Genomic DNA, 25,578 nt, shown 5'->3' on the forward strand with positions numbered 1-25,578 from the left:
GCATTTGTCTGTGTTCCTTGGTGATTTGGCAACGGAGGCTGCCCGGCACTCACATGGGGTTGGCAGCCTTTGAAAAACTCTGAGGGGCCCCAGACTCTTTCCTTCTGTCGGGTGAGAGCGGGGGTCCACTACGCTGCTGCCTTCTGGGCAGTGAGGTCAGCAAGGTCAGAGCCCGGACACTAGTCCCATCCTGTGGGTGGGCGTGAGCAGAGGACTGGCATGAGAGCGGGGAAGGCCTGAGTTTGGGTGTAGGGTGGGAAACCAGGAGGCAGGTAAGAGATGGTCGAGCTCTGCAGGGGGCAGACCTCAACCTCAAGGACGCAGAGGCGAGACCTGGGCAACCTGTTGGCGCCTATGGCGGTGTATGGAAGGTGTTCTGAACGGTGTGCATGGAAATCCAGATTTCTGGCTTCTCTTGGAAAACTAGACATCCTGAAGCACAGCCCACATTTGTGCAAGGCTGCCCCCCGACTGGGGTTGCAGCAGCTGCCCCTTTTGGACAGGGCACCCACTCTTCCCACCATTGTCCAGCCCAGCAGTCCAGTGCCATAGCTATCCAGCCACCCATGCTGGGCCAGTTTCATTCTTTTGAGTTTGTGACCTCTGGCCTGGGGATGCTGTGTTTGGGACTTAGTGAGTTCCTGTGAAGGGTTCAAAGGGCAGAGCAAGCACAAAGGGCCTGAGGCAGAAAAAGGCTTCCTGTGCCCCTGGGACTCCTGGAATGGAGAACTCAAGTCAGAACACACATGGGGAGAGGAGAGAGAACCTTTGGTACAAGTTAGAGAGGAGTTAGAGGGCGGGTCCTGCACAGCCAGCCCTTCTTCACCTTGACCTCCCCCAGGAGCCTGCCTGCCCAGTGAGCAAGGGGATTCAGGGAATAGGGGTTTGGGGGCAGGGAAAACAGCGCTGCAGAGCTGCCCTTTGGGGTCCCTCCTGGACTCTCTGAGTGAGGGGAGAAGGCTACTCAGCTGACCCCTGTGTCTATGTTGCCCCCTCCCCTGGGCCCCAGAGAGGCAGCCGAACTCAGGTTTGCTGGGCAAAAAGCAAGGCCAGGAGCCCAGTCCTGGAGGCTGTGCTACAAGGTGTTGCTCTGCCTCAGGGCTCTTCTGAGCTCTGGGAGCTTCTCGGGACCTCAGGGAACACAGAGGCCTTTTGATTCTGTTTTAAATACAAGTTAATTTTCTCTAATTATGAAAGCAATGCATGTTCATTGCAGAAACTACGGACAAGAACACAGAGAAAAATTATTCCTACCAAGGTCATCCTATGAGTCTTTTAGAATCTGTACTTCTGGGTGTCTTCTCTACAGGGGAACAGTCCCATGGGTGTGGTGGACAGTGGGGGCAGTGGAGGGTGAGGGGCGTGCTTGTGCTGTGTGACCTGGGTTCAAAACCTTGTCCTGATGCTTGATAGCTGCACAGCCTTCAGGGAGCTGCTTGGTTTCCTTGTGTCTCAGTTTCCTGATCTTTGAAATGAGAATAGTGACATTACCTTTCTCATTGAATGATGTCCACCCATCATTTCGTGACCTGCTGTTTTTTCTTTTTTCTTTTTCTTTTCTCTTTGCTCCTGTAGTTGACAGGGATTTTATTCTATCAACCTGGGCATTAGATCTTTAAATAAAATATTTTCTTAGTCTGCATATCTACCCTGTGTCACCAGGGGGCTCTCTCCATGCCCACCCCTTGGGTGTCCCTAGAACTGGCTTGGAAATAGTGACAGCCTTGTCTCAGGTCCTGTGTATGTGTGGACTCATTGCCAAATGTGTGAGGTCCCTTGAGGGTGGGCCTGCTGCAGGTTCTCTGCCAGGTTTGTCAAGGGGCTCTTTGTTTATGATGGGGCAAGACAGGACTGGAACTTGGGTAGAACTCTGTGGGGCACACGGCCACCATTCCCCTGAGGACCACCATCTGCTTCTGTTGCAACCAGGGGATGGGGTGGACAGAGAAGGGGGAGGTGGCAAAGGGGCAGGAGTGGGTGGGGAATTGCCTGCAAACCTTTCTCCCACCTCTCCCTTCTCTCACCTTTCTCTCCCCATCAACAGCTTCTCCCTCCCCCCTGCAAACTGCCTCGATGAACTTAGAATTAAGAACCAGAACCCAGAATGGAAGTTGTCTTGCAGCACAAATCTCCCTTGAGGTCAGTGAGCACAGCCTTGGCTCGTGTGGGAGAGTTAAAATACAGTAGTGTTCTCCTCGATTCTTCACAGTGGCAACACACACCAACAAACATTTCAACTTATTATTACACAGTGACTTTTTAAAATGTCACTAAGAATTCTTTTACAGGGTAACCTTTATTAGTTGCAAGAGGTCCCAATATATGGGTATTTCCAATTTTTCCAGTGCTTTACTGTTATATATAACTGTGATGAACATTCTTATACCTAAAATGTGATTGGATATTTGATGTTTTCTTAACATTCCTAGCAGTGGGATTATAGGGTCAAAGGGTCTGCATTAATTAATTAATTTATATATCCATCCTCACCTGAGGACATGCTTATTGTTCTAGAGAGAGGGAGGGAGGGGGAGAGAGAGAGACAGGGGGAGAAACTGGATGCGAGAGAAAATCATTGATCGTTTGCCTCCCATACACACCCTGACCAGGGACTGAATCCGCAACTCAGGGATGTGCCCTGACTGGGAATGGACCTACAGCCTTTCCGTTTACAGGACGATGCTCGAACCAACTGAGCCACACTAGCCAGGGAGGGTCTGCAATTTTGTTAAAAATGTATTTTGTTTAATTTTTTTATTGTGCTAGGAACAGATAATATGAGATCTCCCTCAACAAAATTTTAAGTCTACGTAGGTATTGTTATCTATAAGTACAGTGTTGTACAGCAGCTGTCCAGAACTTACTCATTGTATAAAATTGAAACTCTATACCCGTTGCACAGCCCATCCCATGTCCTCATCCCTCCAGCCCTGGTCTGGTGTGTTTTTAAGACATTTGGCCTTTTTTGTCCTCGACTGTTGTGCACATTTCAGGTCCATCAGCGGTGCATGAGAGTCCTGAGTGGACTCTTTGTGTAGCTCTGCGGGCCTCACCAGGCCTGGGCATAGGGCTTCAGGGGCTTCTTTCCATGAGATGCCCTGAAGGCTTCCTGGCATCCAGCAGTGAAACCCTCTGGTCCCATAACACCTGGCGGAATGTGCCTCCTTCCCTGGCTGCCTTCCCTGGCTGCGGCACCTGGCCCTCACCTCACCTGGGCCTGGTGATGGGGACAGACAGATATAAAGTCCTCGGGTGCCTCCCCGAGGCGGGGAGATGCTCTCGAAGCTGCACAGGTATGACTAGGAGGCTGTGCATACCACAGGCCTATCTGGTGAGGCTGGAGGGATGAGTGAGGGGTACTGAATTGGCAAAGGCCTTTGGGACATTGTCGTGGTATGGAAGGGGAGCATTTGTGAGAAGCAGAGTAGGCAGGGGTCGAGTTGGTCATGTGAGGGAAGAAACCTGAGGGCAATGGCTGGAGGGAGGGGCCCAGGTTGTTTGATATCAGCAGGTATGAAGTCATAGATGTTGTCCCTCAGGAACTCTCTGTTGGTCCTGACAGGAGCCCGCAGTGTCTGCTTCGAGGTAGGCAAAGGTCACGGTTAGGCTGATGCCTTAGAGTTCTCTTGGTCAGTTTGGGGCATTTTGGGGAGGGGGAGGCTCTCTGGACAATAGATACTCATTCCATCATTCCTAGGATTAAGTGGTTTTTTCCCCTTCCAACATTTTTTTCTCTGAGGTTGCTTCCAAATGCCGATTTGCAAGCACGTGTGTGTCTGTGATGGAATCTTCATTTGTCTGTGGCAAACTAAGGAGGAAAAAAAGGACTGTGAAGTGATTTTTTAATGAGGCTGGATTTATTTAATTTTAAGGACTGTTCTTTATTCTGAGGCAATGACCTTCCTTTTGGTATTAAAATGTTCTTTCTTTCATGAAGTGATTATGAAAGTAAATGGCATTTTCTTTCATCCTCCCCACTTGGCAATTTAAAAAGCTGGGAGTTCTATGTGGATACCTTTTGGTACATGCCCCTTCCCCCTTTCCTTTTGGGTATAAGTATATCCAGTCAATAAAAATCCAAAAATGTAGGATCTACTACATTTTTGTAGGCCAAGGTAAGTCCTGGCCTTAGTTCTTTCGTATTGGCTGTTATTCAGAAACTCTTCATTCAACAGATCTCATGAGCTCGCTCTGTTCCAGGCCTTGTTCCAGGAGCTTTGGTGCCGGGCCTGGCTGGTGGGGAGATGGGTTGTATTTGGTCAATCTTCCAAAGTTCTTGACCTCCCCGTGATAGGCTGAAATGCCTCCCAGAAGAGATCCACCTGCCAGTCTCTGGAACCTGTGAATGGACCCCATTTTGCAAATACTGTAATTAAGTTAAGGACCTTGAGAGGAGGGTGTTCATCCTGGATTATCTGCTGGACCCTAAAAGCAATCACACGTATCCTTGTAAGAGAGGCAGAGGGAGCTCCAAGATAGGCATGGAAGAGAAGCAGGTAATGTGGGAGGCAGGTCAGGATTGGAGTGATGTGGCCTCAAGCCCAGGACCGCCTGCAGCCACCAGAAGCTGGAAGAGGTAAAGAACAGATTCTCCCCTAGAGCCTCTGGAGGGGGTCTGGCTCTGCCAACACCTTGATTTTGGACTTCTGGCCTCCAGAATTGTGAAAGAATAAGTTCCTGTTGTTTCAGACATTAATTTTGTGGTAAGTTGTTCTTTCTGGAAACTGATCTTCCTCCCACCAAGTCAATCCTGGGTCCCGGTTGTCCCAAACTGGTCAGGACCAGCTATGTTGCTTATCATTACAAGTCCTGTTTAATTAGGTTTAGTGGGTCCACCTCTGCTGGGAATCCCCCAAATCATTTTCCCCAGGACCCGGACCAGCTTTTTGTGGCCTCGTCTCCCCTCTGCTCCGTGTGGATTCTACCCCTGCTCATAGCCAGTTAAGTCAGTGTCAGATGTGAACCTTAGTCTAAAACAGTTGAATCTGCTGCAAGATTTCATTGTTCTGGGTGGTGAGGAATTCAGTTTCACCCATCTCTGGGGCTCTTCCTCGTCCTTGAGCCTGGGGAAATGTCCTGAGGTCTTGTGTGCTTAGTGGGCAGCTGGAACCTTGGGTCCACGCGGTCACAGGTGACCGCCTCCTTGTCCAAATCTATGTGCCTTTGAAGGCAGACAGTCCCTGCGGGATCACACATGGGGACAGTGCACAGCCTCTCCAGTTGTGCAAAAAGGTGTCCCCTTTGATTTTCTACCACTTCTGGCGCAGCAAGGGGCAGGAGACGCCCATAGGCCACTGTCCTTGCTCCACTCAAGACCTGAAGGACATTTCCTCCTCTGATGCTTTCTGCTTCTTAAACTTCCAAACTCAACTCTTGCCTTCCCTCTCTGTAATAATCCGGAGGCATCCCCTGTTCTGTACTGAATTGTGTCTCCCCTAACACTCACAGATTGAAGCCATAATGCCAATGTGATAATTTGGAGATGGGGCCTTTAAGGAAGTAATTAAGGTTAAATGTGTGGCATAAGGGTGGGGCCTAATCTGATAGGACTAGCATCTTATAAGAAGAGGAAGAGACACTAGAGAAGAGGCCAGGAAGAGGCTTCACCGGAAACCAGCCCTAATGGCACCTTGATCTTGAACTTCCAGCCTCCAGAACTGTGAGAAGACAAGTTTCTGTTGTTTAAGCTACCCAGACTGTGGTGTTTTGTTATGACAGCCTGGAACACTAAGATAGCACCTCAGTGAGGTGAGGCTTTTCCGAAATAGAAGACAAAAGAGGACTTCCGGTGGCCTCCCTGCTCTTTCTGCTTGTCCAGAAACACTCAAGACTCTGGGGAAAGGGATGTGCTGTGAGGCCCTCTGCTGGCGACGCTCAGGGCTGGGGCAGCAACGGTAGCCTAGCTGTAAGGCACCAGAAGCAACACAGCACTACATGCCAACTCATTATCCTGCTATTTTAGCGCTGGCTCTCTTTGCAAACTCACGAATATTCCGAGGCTGGCTGCATGCCGCCCAGTGTGCTCCTTGAAGGATGAGGAGCGCTCAGAGCCTCCAGCTCCTAGGTGGTGCTCTCCAGGACCAGACGTGACCAGGCAGGGGAGGCATGCCAGGGTATCATGGAGAATTTTGAAATAGGAAGCCTGAAAAGGTGTCTTGAGATTGTGTGACGAAGATTATAGAGTGAAGCCCTTGGATTTAAACTTGGGGAAACTGAGGCCCAGGGAGGTTAAGGTACTTGCCAAGGTCATCTAAGTCATCCAGTTAGTGGAAGAGCCAGGGCTAGAACCCTGGTCTCCTAATTCCCAGATTGGTGTTTACTCCCATACCCCTGCTCCCTCCTATGCTAATGAACATTGGGAGGCACCTTGCCTGAAAATGCTGGCTGCAGGGAGACTCAGGTAGTCACCTCACTGTGACTGGACTCCTACTTAGGGGCAGTGCCTATTCAGTCAGTGGTCTAGGAGTGTACTCAGCATCTTGCCTATTTTTTTTTTTAATTTAAAGGGAGAAAAAAATTTACATTTGATAAATCAAGTCCATATCTATTTTATCAAGACATTTCCTGGTAAGATTGAAGGCCTCGGGGAAATTTAATCCCGTGTTTCTGATTCATCTTCGTTTAAACTCATCTGTTTTCATTCTCTATGTTATTTCCCTGGCCACAGTCTTCTGAGCTTTTCTCTAATCTCTCTTCCCTCAGGAACAAGGCATTCTGTTTGGGCAGATGGAAGGTTTCCTACCCCCAACTGTCATACCTTAAAAAAAGAAACTATCCTGGAAATTCTTAAGTACCTTTCAAAATGGAAAGTTCATGTCCGAGGGCTGCAGAGAATCAGAAGAATGTTTGGGACAAGAGTGAGGAAATGATTATTGGCCCCCAAAATCAGGCCTGATAAGACCTAGACTGATTCAGCCTAAAAGCTGGTCAAGGGGTGATTTAGCAATCTTGGCAGAAGAGCAATTATTTCAAAGTCTATGGACCAGTTCCTCCAAGAACAGAACAGGAGGAAAGAACTGCAGCTGCAACATGAAGGAATTAGGTTAGATGTATGGAAGGATTTCTTGACTGAGATGGCCTTTAACAGATTATAGTAGATATGAAGGATTATTGAGAGGCCCACAGGGTAGTGGAAAGATAGAAGCTTTGAAGACAGATGTTCTATGTCTGGTTGTGCTATCCTTGAGGTATGCAACCTTAGGTAAAGTACTGACCTTGAGACCTGGTGTCTCTATCTGAAAAAGCAGAGGTGGTATACCCACCCTGCAGCATTGTCAGAAGGACTGGATAATGTATGCCACATACCTGTTCCACGTGAGGGGCTCAAAACTGGTGGTACTTAATGTGATGATGATCCTGACGGTTATGATGAGTGATCAATGAGCATTGGTTTCCATTCTTTCACCCTTACAGTCTCACTGGGGGTAAAGCCATATGCTTGTGAATTATCCAATAACTGAGGGAGGGACACTGGCTCCCTGGGGTGCTCGACAGAGCTACGCTCCTGAGGAATTCCTGGGCACAGAATCGACTTTTCTCTTTCCTGGGTGAAGATGTGGCCTCAGTGATGCTATGATTGTTTCAAGGACCTGAAAGTTCCAACATTCAGAAATATTCCCTCACATAGAATCCATACATGCACAGGTCGTTTGGGTGAATCCTTTGCGAATGGTGGAGTTTTTCAGGTCAGGGAAGATCCTAGCTTGGGTGGAGAAAGTAATGGGTAGCTGATGGTCCCCCACTAGGGGATTGGGGACATCTGAGAAATGCTGTATTGGTTTTTCGCTCTGAATGGATAATTCCCTTTGGCTTAGGTTTCTGATTTGTTTTTGCAAGTATTCATATATATTTAGTGGATTTAAGTGTGTGAAGTCTCTTTGTGCCAAGACTTAGCCTACCTGAAGAATGCTGTTCCAACTAGCCAGGAAGGGCAGTGTAAGGAGAGGGCCAAAGGGAGTCATAAGCTATAGACCGAAGAGAGGCCAGGACAGCCAGAGCAGTCACAGCAAGCATCCTGAAGAAGTGGGACTTGTCAAAACCATACAAGGAGTGATAATCCTTGATGAATCTGAAGCGATGGGGAGAGGCCATTCAGGTGGGGAGGAACCAGGACCAAATCTTGAGGCTAGGAATGAACCAATGGTCAGAAACAGGCCTGTGGGTGCCATTACAGAGAGAAGTAAGAAATAAAGCAGGTCAGACACTTGGAGGCAGCTTATCGAGTCTTTGAAAGTCATGCCACTGTGGCATTTGAACTGGATATCCTAGGCAATGAACAGCTAGAGAAGGTTTTTTGACATGGGAACAACATGACAAAATGGGAATAACAATATATGTGGCAAACAATGTTTGCTGAATAGAAAATCTACCAAGTTTAGAGAAAAAAATTGGAGAAAAATTCAATTATAAAAATTATTTATGGTTTAACATTTTGAAAATGCAGAAGAGAAGAAAAAAATCAGTCTTTTAATACTCACAGATATTTTAAAAAATTTGGTATAGTTTTCTTATTTTCTTTTACTTAGCTTTTGCATATACACATATAATTTGTATATGAAAAATGTATATATTTAGCTTTCCATATTTTTAAAAATGTACATCTTTTGTATTATTATAAACTCTGCATAAATATAACACTTCTTTCAAGATATTCTAAGATACACCAAACCATTCCTCAGTTGATAAATATTTACTTTGTTTTAAAATTGCTTTTTATAATAAAATACTACCCAAAATAGAAATATTGCATTAAAGTGTATGAATAAATTAAAGAATTTAAGATTTTTGGAAAATAGTGCAAAATTGCTTTCCAAAAGTGTGTTACCACTTTACATGTCTATTAACAGTGTTTGATCATGTTTGCTTAAATACTCCTTGACTGAGCTGTGTATTCTAAACAAAAAATCTTTGTTAAATTGAAAGATGTAAATATTTTAATTTTCATCTCTTTGATTACTTGTAAAGCTGAATATTTTTACATATGTTTGTATGTTATTTAAACTTTTATGAATTTCTCACTGATATCTTTGGACAATTAATTCTATTGAAATTATGATTTTTCTTATTGAATGAAGTCTTTAGTAATGCTTTTAATAGCTATTTTATGTTAATAAGGTTTCTCTTTAAAAAATCAGAAAATGAAGATACATTTTAAAAAAAGAAAGTATGTATCAGCCATAATTGAACCATCTTGACATAAGCACTATCGATGTTGTAGTGAATGTACCTATAGAGTTTTTTCTTCTTATTGTATATACACATATAGAAATACATGTCAAAAATGAGAAAAAGTGGATGACAGTTTCCATATTACTTTCCAACTGTCTTTTTTCATGTAGTAGATTGTAGGCCTCTTTTCCATGCCAATAAATGTAATGTAGACCTACATTATCATCTTTACTATTTGGGCAGTTTTTCATTGTACAGATATATACCTTGTTTATTTGATCACTCCTCAGATTAATTGATTGAAAGTTAAGCTGAAAAGTTTTCATTGTTTTTATTTTAAACATGTCTATAGCGAATATATTGTGGTAATAACTACATGTCACTGTCTTGTTTCTTGAGGAATAATCCAGAGAAGTGAAATTGCTGGGTCACAGAGTGAATATGTTTAACATTGTGCTATGTGTTGCCACAGTGCTCTCTATGACGTATTGAGAATCCTCTTTTTGTCCACCATAGACTGTTTCCCACCAGGTTACCAACGCTGACTGACTATTAACTGTTCCTTTTCAACTTTGCCAATCTGATAGGTAAAAAAAACCAAGTTTCTTATTTTATTTACTTTTTTGGTTATTAAAGACATAAAAAGACTTCAAATTTACCAAGCTTCTTTATATTTATTTGTCCATATGTGGCCCAATTTCCTTGTGGGATATTTACACTGTGATATTTGTCCTTATTCATGAACTCTATATATTTTTCTTTTTTTAGTTAGTTCTATCAGTTTTATTCCTCTTTGTTTTTTTTTTCCTGATTTTTGAGGATTTAGTGTTTGGGTGGTTGTTTTTGAATTAACTTTCTGAAATCTGGAGAGAACATGGATTCATTGAAAGGCAGAGGAAGGCTGATAATTTGGAGATAGCAGTAGAAATAGTACTTACTGTACATGGAACGTAGCATAAGATTAGTTTTGGTATTTATTAACTTTTAGTTTTTGTAAGTGGCACCTTTATTCTGGACAATAGACACAGAAATCATATTTTTTTATCTGTGTTTTCTTTCTAAATACTCAGTGTGTCCTCATCTCCAGTTTCTTCTTGTATTTGAACTTGGCTTTCCTTTGTTTCCCAGCATCACTGAGGTCTGGATTGCAGGCACATTGGACGTGCGCGCGCGCGCACGTGTGTGTATACACATACAGGTCTAGGAGAGCCCATCTTTGCTCACCTTACTGGGGGACTGCTGAACCTCAGCACCCACAACAAAAGATTCAGGAAAGTGTGAGTGGTTTAGTGCCTTTGCCCATCTGCAATTGCCCTCTCAGAAAGAAGTGAGTCTACCCTCTATCCATCTGACCATCCATTCTTTCTTTACTCATGGGTGCCTGAAATTCCTTGTGAGTATAGACAGGTTAAGAAATGAATTGATGGCAGTATTAGCTGGGACTCTGTCAGTTATTAAAAAAAAAAAAAGCCCAAACCAGATTAAGTGAAAGCAGGAATTTATTGAAAGTTTCTTTTCATTGTTTTTATTTTCCCCCATGGAAATCACAGGCAGAGATTCAGCTGAACCCTGGAAGGGGCTAGAGTGAAGACAATGAGAGTTTTCAGTCCCTGGACTTTCTTTCCTTTCTGAATGTCTGCTCTTGTCTACTACTTTTTAAATAATCCCAGTTTTCTTCTCTTCTTGTACCGCTGGGATGCCAGATTATAGCCCCATCATCGCTCCTGAACTTGTATCTCCTCTGTTCAAGGAACTAGCCTAAACTGAATTAAAATGTCTCAGTCACATTTCCAAAAGAAAAGGGACTGGCAACTCTGACTTGGGGGCAGGATCATGTTGTATCCTTGGAGAGCTTTGCAGACACCATAAAGGGGTTTACAGTTAGTATTGTGAGCCTGGCCTTGTGCTGTGTAGAACAGGCTGTCTTTTTCAGCCAAACTGTATTGAGCATTCTCTCTTAGAATGTTCTATATATCTGGACTCAATCGATTCATTTTGAACAATAATCAATCTCATAAGAATATCTGTAAGAGGGAAAAATGTTCGTATGACTAATGGAATTCCAAGGAAATGGAACCAAATGGAATAAAAGGGAGCAATTTTAGCACATGAACTTCAGAATTAGTGGTAACTTTTATTAAGGACACCCTTATCTACTCTGTTTACCTCAACCATTCTCCCTACAACTGAGGTTGCCAGATTTAACTCGTCTGTGGGTTTATGTATGTCCCATGCTATATTTAAGACATTCTTATATTAAAAAAAGTATTTGTTTTTTGTTTGAAATTATAATTTAACTGGATGTCCAGTATTTTGTTTGGCAATCCTAACTCCAACACCATTAATTATAATTGGAGAAAAAGATTTGAATAAATTGAAATATATTAATCATATTTTTGAGGATTTAGTGTTTTGGCACCTCTCAATTGAATGAGTGTGTTTAGAGCATTAAATCATAAGTCATTTATTGCCTTGGGTACATATTCCTGGAAGGTAGTGGTGAGGGCAATGCAAAAAAAAAGTGTAGATCCATTGGGTGAATATTAGAACTGGGGCTGAACATGTCAGTGTCCGCCTTTCTACCCTACAAGCTAAACAGAACAACTCTTACAAACCCTTCTCAGTTGTGTCTAGACTTTTAGCCTTAGAGATTTATTCCTTTGGCTGAAAGTTTCTTGCATCCTGATAAGATGTCTACTTAGAACAGCAAGAAGTCTCATCAGGCATTTCATACCTTATCAGTTTTCCAATGATTAAGTAGAAAAGTTTCAGTTGCACTGTCCTTCATGTACAACCCAGTCAACACTAGTTGCACTCTTCTATATCCACATAGGTTCATTTATTCATTCTACAAACCTTTATTGAGCACTTACTATTTATTGAGTACCAGGCATTTTACTAGCCACTGAAGAGACAGGTAAGCCCAAGACATCCTTGCTCTCACCTATCAGAGTTCTATGATTTATCATGATTTACTCATCTCTGTAACATTGGATTCTAGCAGAACATCATACAATTGAAACCTTGTGCTTGAAGACTTCAAGAGGGAAGGGTTAGAAAGGGTAGTTGATGGGTCAGAGTTACTTTGGCTTTATTCATGATTTGCCTCTCCAGAGGATTGGTAGAACTTAGTTTCAGATCTCTGCTTGTGGACCCTCTGAATGCTCCAGGATGATGGAGGATTTTCTTGCCCATAGGTAGACTAGTGCTGGTTACATCATGAGGGGAGGGGCATGAAAACAAAGTAAAGAGTCTCCAGGGAAACAAAGCCATTACATTTAATGCAAGGTGTTGACTACTGTTTTCTCTAGCTCTGCAGCTATCTCAGAAAGTGTTTGGGAACTCAGACATGACTTGGAGTGGCATTTTTTGCCAAGTCTTTTATTTGATATAATATAGGAAAGGCAGTTCGCTTCTTCTGAGGGTGTTTATGGCTGGTCTGATTTCCAGGGAGAGTTCTTTATGCTCACAACAGTTTGATTTCTTCCCTCTGTCTGCTCCCTTCACCACCAAAGCGTTACAGACTTCCAGAGCTGGAGAAAACCTTGGACATCAGAAAAAGATACCCCTTTTTATTTAGCTGATCAGGACAAAATGGTTGGGAGACATGAAGTTACTTGCCTGAACTACATAGGAATTTAATCTGTGATTCCTAGTCTACTAATTCATTGTCTTCATCAGTGGTTTATAAATTTTAATTTTTTGCAGCAGTCTTTTTTCAAACCAATCATATGAAGTGTGTGTGTGTATATATATCCACATGCATATACATATATACATGCACATGTGTACACACATGTACAGATAAGGGTGGACTGGCTCTAACTGAAGTAAGGGTGATGAGCAGCTCCACTATTCTGATTTTACTTTCACCCCCTTTGGAGGCGCTCCAAAAGGGGTATTGGGGGACCCACTTGCATAAACACTATACTATACCATACTGTACCCTAACTCTGACACTGAAAAGTTTTTCATGAGAAATCTAATAGATTTCTGGCCACAGTCATTTAAAATGTGAGAGTATGCTAGGCTTGATCCATTTTGTCTAATGCAACTAAAAATATATGCTGCGGGGGAGAAATTACAGACAGCCAGGAAGATGTTTAATACAGTTTGGGAACCAAGAGAGTGATGGGAAAAACTGTCATTTCCCCAGCCTCGCTGAAGTATGAAGATAACTTGATCACCGTCTCTGCTTCCACCCACTGCTTTTCAGGAGGAGCACAATTTAGTTTCCTTCCTCCCTGTTTTGTGTTTTTACATTCAGATTTATGATAGAATCATCAAATGCATTTTAACATAACAAGATTTCCTCCCAAAGGTAAATACCAAGTACAACTATTTCTACCACTTGTTAGTGATAAGGAAGATGGAGGAAGATATAAGACGCCTGCAACTGAAAGCTTTCAGAGCATCTTTCCCATGAGCGTGGGACACAGCACTATCTATTGGATGATTACATCTCTGAATAGACTACTTTATCATTCATAGACTGAGGCAGAACTTTCATCTCTTCTTCACAATTCCCTAGATCCTGTCTAACCTAACAAAGATGGTGGCTCCCCTTGACTTCTGAATTCAACATTTTAGTCTTTTAAAAAGCAAATTGCTAACAGATGACTATTGGTATAACAGAGTCAGAGTGATGGGGTGAGATGCTCTTTGGAAGACATTGTTTATGCCTTCGCAGTCTCCAAGCACTCGCTCTCAGGCTGACAGATGGGCCCACCTTGCTTTTCGGTCTTCCCCTTGGGTTGGTATCTGAAAGAATTTTCTGATTATAAAAGATATTTATGTGTTTAAAGGAAGTATTCCTGTAGCTAAAGTGCAAAGATCCCTTGGAACTATGCATAGCAAAGCTCTTCAGTCCTGATATGGAGAGCTATCAGTGCTACCCAAGACATTTTTGCATTTAGGCTTTCTCTTTGTCCTTGAGGTTATTCTCAGATGATGCCAAGAATTTTCAGGAAATCACTTAAAAAAATCACCTAAATACCCACAACTCCAATTCTAAGGCAAGAGTGGTTGTATACCACGAGAGGGTTTTGTTTTTTTTTTTTGCCTCTAAGATGTCTGCTCCACAGTGGCCTTGTGTCTTGTTGATTTAATGGTGGTTTTATTCTAATGAAAGATACATATCTGTAGTTCTAACCTCATGACTGGACAAAGCAAAAATATATCTGCAAATCCTTCTTGAATTACAAGTGAGTTTTAAATTTTATTTTCTGAATGACAAAAAGGGAGTATTTTATTGCAACCAAAGAAACTCTAGTAACAGCCAGCACTACTCTTTTTAGCACTGTTAGAGCTTATGTGCAATGAATAATTAAATAGTCACATCCTGAAGATCGGTTCACTCAATTGCAAGTGTTTGGTAGTTTTGTTCCTTATCTCGGCTACAGCCCAGCAACTTCTGTTCGTCTCCTTCACTGGAGCTGGGAGGAGACTCAGTTCTGCTCAACCGCCTGCAGACAGTCCTTAGCATTCAGTCCTTAGCATTTCAGGGTTTTGCATTTCTGCTGGAGTGGATCATTAGTGGATCATGGGCCCTCTAGATATATGAATTGCCCAGTGATCTCTGTCTACTTGTTCTGGGTGAGCAGCCACATTCTCTCAGAGTTGGGAACTTGCCACCTACTTTGTGTGACCATTGATGTAATTGGTACCACTGTGACCTTCCACAGACTTCTGCACAGGGGACAGCCTCTCTCTAGCTCCTTATACTGTGGCAGATGAAGGGCCGCTTCTTGGTCCAACCTTTTGTGACTGAGTTTCATTTTTCCAATATCCCTTTTTGAAGTGGTAACCTTTTCTTCATTCTCATTCTCATCATGGACCTGGTAGGTGGGTGCAGGAAGCCTTTCCTGCTTGTGCAGAAAAAGGTTAACATAGCAGGCTTGAGGAAGCTATCCTTAGAGAGGCCTGCGTGCAAGGTGGACCCTTGGCTGGTATCTGGAAGCCTAGATTTGGAGAGGTTCCCATCATTATCTAGCAGATTCCAACATTGTGCATTAACTGTCTCTACAAATGATGTGGCTTATGCTACACGCTTGTTTTCCTTCTGGGAGTCTGGAATTTTGTTATGTGCTAGGTAGAGAGTTCCTATATGAGCAGCCCCAAATATAATAAAATCCCTAGGTGCCAAGTCTAATGAACTTCCTTGGTGACAGGACTTCACATGTCATCACAATTGGATACTGGAGGTGATTCTGAGGACCACACTCCCTGATCTCCCTGCCTTCCAGTCCTTATATAAGCAAGTCTGGCCAGTAGACTTGGAATGAGAAAGCAGGGAAGGGGTCATGTGTAGCATCTGAACCTTGGATTGTGGGAAATCAGAGCAGTTCCTCTGGGTTTCTTTTGGTTTTGAGAAATCAGCTGAACAATGTGGGTAGTATCCTGGAAGCTTAGAAGGATTCATTCATTCATTTCAACTTTTGTCTCCTGGGAACCAGGACTGAAACAGTATTAGAAGGCCTCCTTTCTGAGACCATTGCTGGGTTAGAGAGAAGGGCAATATGGATCCTAATTTAATTCCACTCTGAGTGATAAGAGATGAAATAAATAAACACCAAAAGTAGTTAAGCAACAATTAAGGTCTCCCTGTTAATGTGATCAGGTGAAAAAACAAATTAAACTGATGAAAAATGAAATAAGAATCCCAAGAAGTGAGAACATTATGAACTGCAATGCAGCAAGGGAGTAAGGATTAAGAGAAACCATTTTTTTCACTGTTGCTGATTTTATATGGGAGATTTTTCAAACAGATATCAAACCATCTCTGGCATCAGAATAGATGAGGCAAAAATTTCATGTACCCAGGGCACATGGGGACTACTCCCTGTGGCATTTGCTTTGTCAGGAATTCCACTACTGGAAATTCTTGGCACACTGAATGCATTATCTCATGAAGCCTTTAAAAAGTTAGCTCAAAAAAGAAAAAGAAAGTACCAAGAGAAAGTTTTATTATAATAATTATTATAACAATGCTCCCTGGAATGATCAAGCCAGAGGATGGCAAAGGACTTCAGGGTCCATCATTCAAATTTCCAGGCTTGAGTCTGCACAGCTCCCACACCATAGTGATCTGTCCAGCAGAAGTAGGATGTGAGCCACCCATTCAAGGCTCAGATTTTCAGTTTCCTGGAATGTGAGCCATAAGCCAGGAATATGAGACACACATTTTCAAATTTTTGATAGCCATATTAAAGAAAAGGAAACAGGAGAGGTTATTAAATATATTTTATTTGACCCAAATATATAAAAAATATTGCCATTTCAACTACCCTCCCAACCCAATCTAAACATGTAATGAAGTAAAAATTATCAGTGAGATACTTTACATTCTATTTTTTTAAATTTAGGCTTTGAAGTCTGTGTATTTTTTAATACTTACAGAACATCTCAGTTCAGAATTGCCACATTTCAATTGCTCAATAGCCACATGTGGCTGGTGGTTAATGTATTAGACAGCACAATTCTGCAGCCTATTTTCTTCTTCAGAGTAGCTTTTGCTGCAAAGACAATGCTGCGACAATTCATGACTCAGTTAACCATGGTCCAATTTGTATGGTAAATGGAGATGTGGCTTATAACACACATTTCTGCTTTTTGTATGAATATAGTATTGTCTATTTAAATAGTTGGACATAACCATCAATTGGCATTGCTATAATATTATAATGTTGCTATAATACATAATTTATAATAAGAGTTATAGAAATGCAAATACCTTTCAACAAATATTCAGCCATTATCTATGAGTACTCACTATGCACCAGCATTGTTCTGGGAACAAGAACAGGCATAGTTACTGCCTACTCAGAGCCTTATGTTCCTGGTGGAGGGTGGGGTAGGTCATACGTTAACAAATACGTATATTGTGTGTCAGATAAGTGCTATGGAGAAAAACAGAGAAAGGGGAACAGTGAGTGCTGGGGTGAGACTTTACTCGTAAATTCTAACATTATCCAGTAGTGATCTAAAGTTTTTTCTCTTTTTCCTTTGAGAACCTTAGAGACACCTTTATCATCCCCACTTTTCATCTCTTTACTTCAGTGACCAACTACCCCCCGCCAATCTAAAGCTCATGGAATTATAGATGCTGTGTTTTATTCTTTCCGGTGAAGACATTAGCATGTCCAGGGAGAATTATCCAACTGAATTCTTGAAGTTCAAGGAAAAGTGCTTTTGCAAGTTCTTCATTTCAGTTCTATTCTCTGCCATTGGTAGAGATGGGAAATAAAAATGGATGGTCAGGGCATTGGTTTGCATAAAGCCACATGAAGTTCTATATCTAAATCATAAAAATTATTTACTTACTATTTCTTTCCTTTCAAAGGTAACTTTGTTCCTATTGTTACTTATATAATATTGATTTGATTGGTCAAGATTTTGACAATCAACTGATACACAACTAAAACTATCTAAATCTTTGAAAGGGCATTTATTGGGTCTCATAACTGTAAAGTCTAGAGTACATGCCTTCAGGCATAGCTGGATCCAGGTGCTCAAATGAAATCACTGGGTGCTCATGTTTCTCTACCTCTCAGCCCTGCTTTTTACTGTTTTGCTTCATCCAGGCGGGGAGTTTCCATGGGGTAGTAATGTGGTTTACAACCTGCCAGCTTAGCAACTGGTGTGAAAATACCTTTTTCCCAGTGGATTCAGCAAGGATTTCAGGTGGCTCTCAGTGGTCCTGCTTGGGTTATGTGCCTATCCATGGGTGATTCAGTGTTGTGATTGGCCAGTCCTGGGTCACATGTTCACCTTTGGAGCTATAGTGGAATTCATCCCATAATTAACACATGATCTGAAGATGGGGGAGAGATACTCTCATCAGAAGAAAGTAGAATGGTTGCTGGGGGAAAAAAAAGGTTTCCACTTTACGGACTATCCATGATAGCATTATTGGAGAAAGAGATCTGTGCTCTGAGTCAAAAGACCTAGGTCTGGGTACTCTGTATTCTGTAAATTACTAAAAAGTTACTTTGCCTTTCTAAATGACAGTGTCTTCACTTGTGAAATGGAGCTGATATTTCTCACTTCTTTTAATTTACATGATTGTTGGGAGAATACATTTTGATCAAGGATGTGTGAGGGATTTGTAGATCTTAAAGTACAGCACAAATATTTTATAATCCACAACCACTGGTTCCTTTATCAAGCAAATGCAATTCAAGGAACTAGATGAGAAACTGTCTTCTGTTCAAACACTTTGAGTTATGAAAATTAAAGCTGTAGAAAAACTAATTCTTAAAGACATTAAAAATAGAGTTTGCTATCGTTTGAAACTAGGGATATAAAGTAGCTCCTATACAATAGGAGAAAATAGAAGAAAGATTTTCAGACTTCCTTCAACTTGTCTCTCTTAACTTCCCTTTCCATTTAGGAGCAGTTATTGGCCTGTCCCCCACTTTAGCTTCAGGGTCACTTAATTCCTGCTTTGGAAGTAAGTACATGAGTAGATGTACTTCTACAGGAGCAAGAGATTCTGTTAGTATTGAGCTTAACGGGGTAGTGCCCTAAATCCTTTGCATTTGTCTGGGTTTTCCAAGAAGTAGAAGCCAAAATGGGATTAAATGTCCAAGGTCTTCTTGAGTGGAAACAACTGGGAAAAAATGGGGAGGGAGGCAGGGGAGTCTGGGAGACCCATTTGACTGCATCATGAATCTGACTCCTAATGAAGGAGAGAGGGAGGGAAGTCTTGGTGGAAGCATCACAGGTGATATGTAGTCAAAGAAAAGCTCAGTGAGGCTATCAGGATTCATGTGTCTCCAGGAGTGGGATGCTGTATTGTCCCTGCCACACTTGGTCATTGGTTGGGTGCAGCCCAGGAGAAACTTGGTGGTCATCAGCAGGGTCCTTGGGGAATCATGTTCCATGGGGCTGAAGGTGTGTGAGTTGCATTTGTATGGCCTACACATCTTTTGTTCATTTTTATTCAACAGGTATATATTGAGGACCTAATATAGCTAGGCACCATTATGGACTCTGGAGATCAAGTTTTAAGTAAGACAGGGAATGTCCCTGCTTTCAAGAAGCTTACACTTTAGGGGTCTGATTATTGATTTTCCATTGGACTTCCCTGGGTTTTCTGTTTGTCCATCATAGACTTACACACAATCTACTCTTTCACCTCTGTGTAGTCCTTACCCATATTTTCTCTGACTTGCTTGTTACATTCAATTTTATTTTATTTTTTTTTAAACTCAATTTTAGATAATCTGATTTTAGGGATCAAGAACATTACTAGAGAAATCACAGCATTGGCTAGTTCCAAGGATTAAGGTTCAGGATGAGTTCAGAGGAGGGTCAAAGCTCTCCAGCCATCTGTAGGCCCTGTCTAGAAAGTCCCCTTCAGCAAGATTATGCCACCACATTTAGAAAGAAATGAAATCCTTTTCTGTAGTATAAAAAGCCCTGTTTAATTATGCCTTTTCTTTTTTTCCAAGATCTTGTTTCCCTTACTCAGCATGCTGTAGCCAAACTGGTTTTGTTTCTTTTCTTTGAATACACCAAGTTCATTGTTCCCACAATGTTTTATCTGCCTGGAATGCGCTTAGTTTGGCTGGCAGATTCTTGTCTCCAGAGCTTATCTGACCACATATATTCTCAGAGAGGCCTTTCCTGACCACCCTATCTAAGGTAGCCACTTTAAAAATTAATTTAATTTAATTTAATTTTAGAGAGAAAGGGGAAGGGCAGAAGAAAAAGAGGGAGAGAAACATCGATTGGTTACCTCTTGTACACACCCCAACCGGGGACCAGACATGCAACCCAGGCATGTACCCTGACTGGGAGCCAAACTGGTGACCTTTCACTTTGGATGATGCCCTATCAACTGAGCCACACTGGTCAGGGCTAAGGTAGGCCATTTTTATCTGTCAGGTCACCTTATTCTAATTCTCTGCAAAGCCTTTATCAGGATTGAGTATATATTTTTAATTTTTTATTCAGTGTCTTTATCCACAAATAGAATGTAAATTTCAAGAAAGTGGAACTAGAATTTATCTTGTTGATGACTACATTTCTAATCTAGAGCCGGGAACAATCCTATTACAGAAGGACCGGTATCACAATTCCTTATAGAGTGAGGGAAGGAAAATGGGTGGATGTAGCTTAACAGCTTCAGGACCATGGAAAGCTCCGTGCAGGTCGTTAGGCTTCCCAAACGTCTACTCAAGGGATTGAATTTCCGACTAACTGACGGTAGATAGCAGAGACCATCTGAGAAAGTTGAGACCTTTAGGTGTCCTGATGGAGTGGGCTGACTTAAATGTAGCAGCTGCAAGATTTTTTTCCTGCGTGGGTCTGTCTTGTCACTTATTATTGAGTCACATTAAGATTTCCAGTATCAGTCTGACCAGGTCTCTTGGGAATACTGTCTTAATCTAATTTCTTTTCTATGTTTTGTGGAGGGGTGCCTTGCTTTTCTTTAAGGCAGCTACTAGTTCTTGAGTACCTCCTATGTGCCAGGAATTGTGCTTGTTCTTGAGAACTTAGAATAGGCAGAGCCTTTTCCTTGCAGGAAAGCATTCTGTAAAAGAAAATCGAAAGGACTGTGGGAATAGCGAGAATAGAATGCTGGAGTAATGACCTTTCAATAGAGAAACACTTGATTTGTGTTTTAAATAACTGACAGGTGTTTCTAAAGCAGAACTTTAGAACTTTCTAAAGAGAAAGGCATCAAAAGAGGCAGGAAAATACATGAATTCAGCAACAGGATGGCTGGAACATGCATGGTGGTGAGAAGCAGAAAGAAACAAACCTGAAGTGGTGGGATAAGATCAGCTTATGAAAGGTCTGAATGTCATACAAATTATTTTGGACTTTTTTTTCTGAAATAGTGGATAGGCTTAGAAAGGATTTTTGAGCAGGGGAGAGGCAATTTTATATGGTGCTTTGGGAATATCACTGTGTTGTAAAGGTTGAAGGAGGCAAGGCACTACAAAGGGCTTTTCAAAACAAAACTACCGTTTTATGGTAAAGGGTAGTTGTTATTCTCATTGCTGTAAATAAAACCCTTACTAGGGTCTGTTCAGTGCAAATGTCTATTTGAATCAGTTCAATTAAAAAACAACTTTTTTTTACACAAATGATGCCAGTTTATAACAGAAAAAAATACAGATGAACAATGAAAAATAAACTGTCCCTAAACCTATCATTCAGAGATAAATTTAGCTAGAATTTTGTGTTTATGTTTGTTGAGGGGAACTATTCTTCACATATCTTTTGTACGTATCCTGTAAATATGATCTTTTACTTTATACTATATCATGAACATAATTCTATATCATAGAATCTATAGGTATCTATGTAATTATATCAGTGATTATCTATGAACCTCATTGTTTTAATGGCTACCTGTGCTTCCATTGAATTGATATCCCCAAAGTCTTGAACCAATTTTCTCTTGTGAGATTGATTTCGTATTTAGTAAAAGAAACCAAGTGGAAAACGGGGAAAGGTCCATGGACTGTAAACTTTAGGCAAGGGGGACATTTTTAAGATTTTCAAGGAGAGTATTAACATGACTGGGTACCAGCTTAGCACACAATTTCAAACGCTGGAAAGCTTTTCAAATAGCTTGTAGCCTGATAGGCTTGAGATAGGGCCAGAGGGTGACCTTTGGGATTTCCTCTGGATTCAGGGAACTCAAAGGACTTTGTTGTTCCTATCTGGCTGCTGCCATGGCAGGAACTTGGCATCTGAAGCGGAGCGGCTCTGACTCTGGCAAAGGTGACCGGAGGCAAGGGGTGCTCCTGGGCCCTGAGTTTCTGCATCCCCAGCTGCGAGGAGCCTGTAAAGCAGAAGCTGCCAAACTTTCTGCATCGGTTCCCCTCTCAGTAAAATATTGTTGAACATGCACCTCAAATTATGCGCATGTAAAATTACATTCAAGTTCTACTGTACTAGATATGTAGTTCATTGCAAAACAATCAGCAAATTAAATTTTTAAAAGCATGGACACGGAAATAAAACATTTAAAAATAAAAGCAAAGTCTTTTTTGCTTTCAGTTAAATATAGCATGTAAATTCATATAGCATGTAAAATAGTTAAATATTATTAATATTTTAGATCAATATGATTGAACTATGCTTCACTGTGTTTTTAAAAAAATCTTGGTGTAAGACTTTGATATCTTAAATTCTTGTTTAAGTTGAGTTTATTTTGACACTTGATTTTTACCATCAAGATGCAGTTAACATATCTGCAGAGAGATATGTCGATCCAGTTAGAAGAGGGTATAATTGGATGTACTTTATAAATCGTGAAGCTCATTTTAAAATTTTATCCACTTTATGTAGAGGTTTTGGTTGAAATTTAACTAGTAAACTTCTATCTTCTTAGATGTCAGTTAATTTTTTATTAACTGACATCTAAGGTTTATTTTTAAAACTGGGTTAAAATTACCGAAGTTCTTCATCTGGAAGATTTTATAGAGGTTAGGAAGTAGAATTTTTTTTTTCAGGATACAACTTAGGCAATATACAATGGGGAAGCTTTCAAACATTCTTTTCAAAACGCTCTTTCCATAGCAAGAGCTTTTTCTTTTTTCAAGCAATATTTGAAGATTTAAATATTTGTTAAAAAAAGAGTAGCTTTAATTTAATTTCAACAACTCTTCAGTATTTACCCTTAAAATAATCAGCTAATCTCAATGGGGCATAAAAGATTATCATGATTACTTTCTACTTCATTAAAGAGCAGTATCAATATTTCACTAGTTTGCAGCTTTATTTCGTTTATAAGTTAACAATCTTAGTGATGTCCTGGAGCATATAAATTTTAATACATTGTAATAGTGCAAAACCAAGCCAAGAGAGGGCCAGTTTTGTCTCCTCTGAGCTGTGTAGCTTCATTCTTCTTTCAGGACCCGTTGTGTGCTTTAGCTAATACACTGCAGTGTCAATGTGCATATAAATAGTAGGAAAGGTTAATTTATTTCTCAATTTCAACATAAAAATTAATGTAAGAAGAGATTCTGATTTATTCTCTTTCTGTACTCCAGTTCTGCATATCCCTTGAGGTTCATGTATACTATGAAGTCCCTTCTTTTTTCTGGGACACTGTTCCCCATCTTTAAAATGAGGTAAATGAATAAGATTACATGTTCGAGGCTTTCCTACTCTGATATTTTAGGGTTCTTTCAGGTTTTCAGTATAACAAGAGTCAGCTAGCAGAAACTTGTGTTGTGATGCTGGATGGATGTGTTTTGATGAGGGAGGTGGGTTTAAGAGATGGACCATTGAATGCAGTGTGCTGTGCTGGGTGTTCCCAAGTGGAAAGGGTGAGGAGTAAGCAGTAGAGATGTGGCAGCAAGGAAAGGATGGGCCTGGAGACACTGTTCTTGCTTCTGGCCTTGGACAGGTTACTTTTGACTTTCTGGACCTCAGTGACCTCATGGTAAAATGGAGTGGGAAAGGGGAGTAGATTATCTTACAGATCTCTGTCAGCTGTAAGGGACCCCAAGTCTGTGGGGTCCATGGAAAAATAGAGAATATTACAGAACAGGCTAGGCTGGCCTCACACTGAAGCCTAAGTTATTTCCATTGTCAGGAAAGGTGACCTTGGTCAGGACTATAGTTTCTGGGGCCTGGGGGACCTTCTCATAGTGGCAGAATTACAAAGCACTGAGAGGGCAGCCTCTGGGCTCAGAATACCCCAGCTCTGCCACTTAAGACCTGCATGACTTCGGACAAATTTTTGAGTTTATGTCCTCTCATTTTTCATCATTTGTAAAGTAGTGTTAATAATAGGACTTCCAGCCTTGGTTGCTGAGAAGATTAAAGCTAAATGAAATAATACAAAGTAGGGAGTTTAACCCAGCGCATGCTCCATGTTTCATAAACAGCTGTAATTGTTCTTATAGTTCTTACTATGCTTTTCTCCTCTCACCTGGAGGGAACCAGCAGACTTTTTGGGTCAAATTCAGACTCAACCTCACCAAACAAAACAATAACAATGAACTAAATTTGCAGAAATAGAAGTGTTTCTTCCCACTGGGTCTGTTCTGAAGTCCCATGAACGATCTACTCTCCCTGTTTTTTATGCTAGTCCTTAAATATTCTTTCTTCCTTCATCCCTGCACATGCCACCTTTTTGCACTGAACAAACCTCAATGCCAAATACAACAAAGTCTTTTCTTTTTCTTTTGAACAGCTTGAAGCTTGGTAGAAGCAGAAATGTTACTCTGTTAGGACTTAGAATTTGCACGTGTAAATCTCTTCCACAGCCAGGTGCATGAGCCACAAAAGATAAGGGTGTTAAGAGGAGCATTTCCATGTTGGAAATATCCTCAGATTAACTTAAAGGCACTCATTAATAGCATACTATTCCTCTACTCTCAGGCATGTTTTATTATTGCTCAGCTTGCCAACTTGATGTCTTCAAATCAAACGCTTGATTTAAAAAATGGGAGAAGGAATTAAATACTGCCACTTCCTGATCACACCTAAATAACTAAGCATATGAAATACTTTGGGATGTCTTTTTGGAAGATAAGGTTTTTCTGAGGAAGAGGGCAAGAGTAAGAGGACTTTTTAAAAAACTACAACTGATTTTGAGAGAGAGAGGAAGAGGGGAGAGAGACATCAATTTTATTCCACTTATTTATGCATTCATTGGTTGATTCATGTATGTGCCCTGACTGGGGATCAAACCAGCAGTTCGCAAATTTGGTGTATCAGAACGATGCTCCAACCAGCTCAACTACCCAGCCAGGGCCAAAAGTAGAAGACTTGAAGCAAGGAGATTGCTTCTGCAGTGAGTGCAGTCAAGTTGCTACTGCAAGACTTGGACTGCTGAGGTGCAGTAGGTTCCTGACGTTTCCAGCCTAGGGGAGATGGCAATTACCAAAATGCTCTCATGAAAAGATGTTCTCAAAAATAGCTGTTCATGAATAAGTTTTGAATGACCTATTTGGTTTTTTGAGTTTCCAACTGGCATGGTGCTGTGCTCAAGAGGCATGCGAGGTTGCAGAATAAACATGACATGTTCTGTAGTATCAGTTGGTCTTGGCACTTCTTCCTCTTCTTTTAAAGATTAAAATTAACAGAGATATAATTTGGAAGCTGTTTTGCAGATGTAGAGATAAAGAACACAGGCCTTGTGGTTAGGCACAGCTGTGCCAGATCCTGGCTCTGGCACAGAGGAGCTTGAGCAAATGATTTGACCTCTGTGACTCTCAATTTCACCATGTGTCGAATGGGGGTAATAATACCTACTTCATAGAATGGTAATAGAGACTAAATGAAATTAAGTTTAGCTCTTAGCACAATGCCTGGTAAATGTAAGTGCTCAGTAAGCGGTGACTTACTGAGTGGCTCTTGGCAAGAGCAGAGTTAATTTGGTTGCAAGCAACAGTAATCAGTTCAGTCTAGCTCAGATAAAAGAAGGCTTACTGA

The sequence above is a fragment of the Pteronotus mesoamericanus genome, unplaced genomic scaffold (genome assembly GCF_021234165.1).
Source record: "Pteronotus mesoamericanus isolate MK-2021 breed Mesoamerican mustached bat unplaced genomic scaffold, CSHL_Meso_final contig_2, whole genome shotgun sequence".
Lineage (NCBI taxonomy): Eukaryota > Metazoa > Chordata > Mammalia > Chiroptera > Mormoopidae > Pteronotus > Pteronotus mesoamericanus.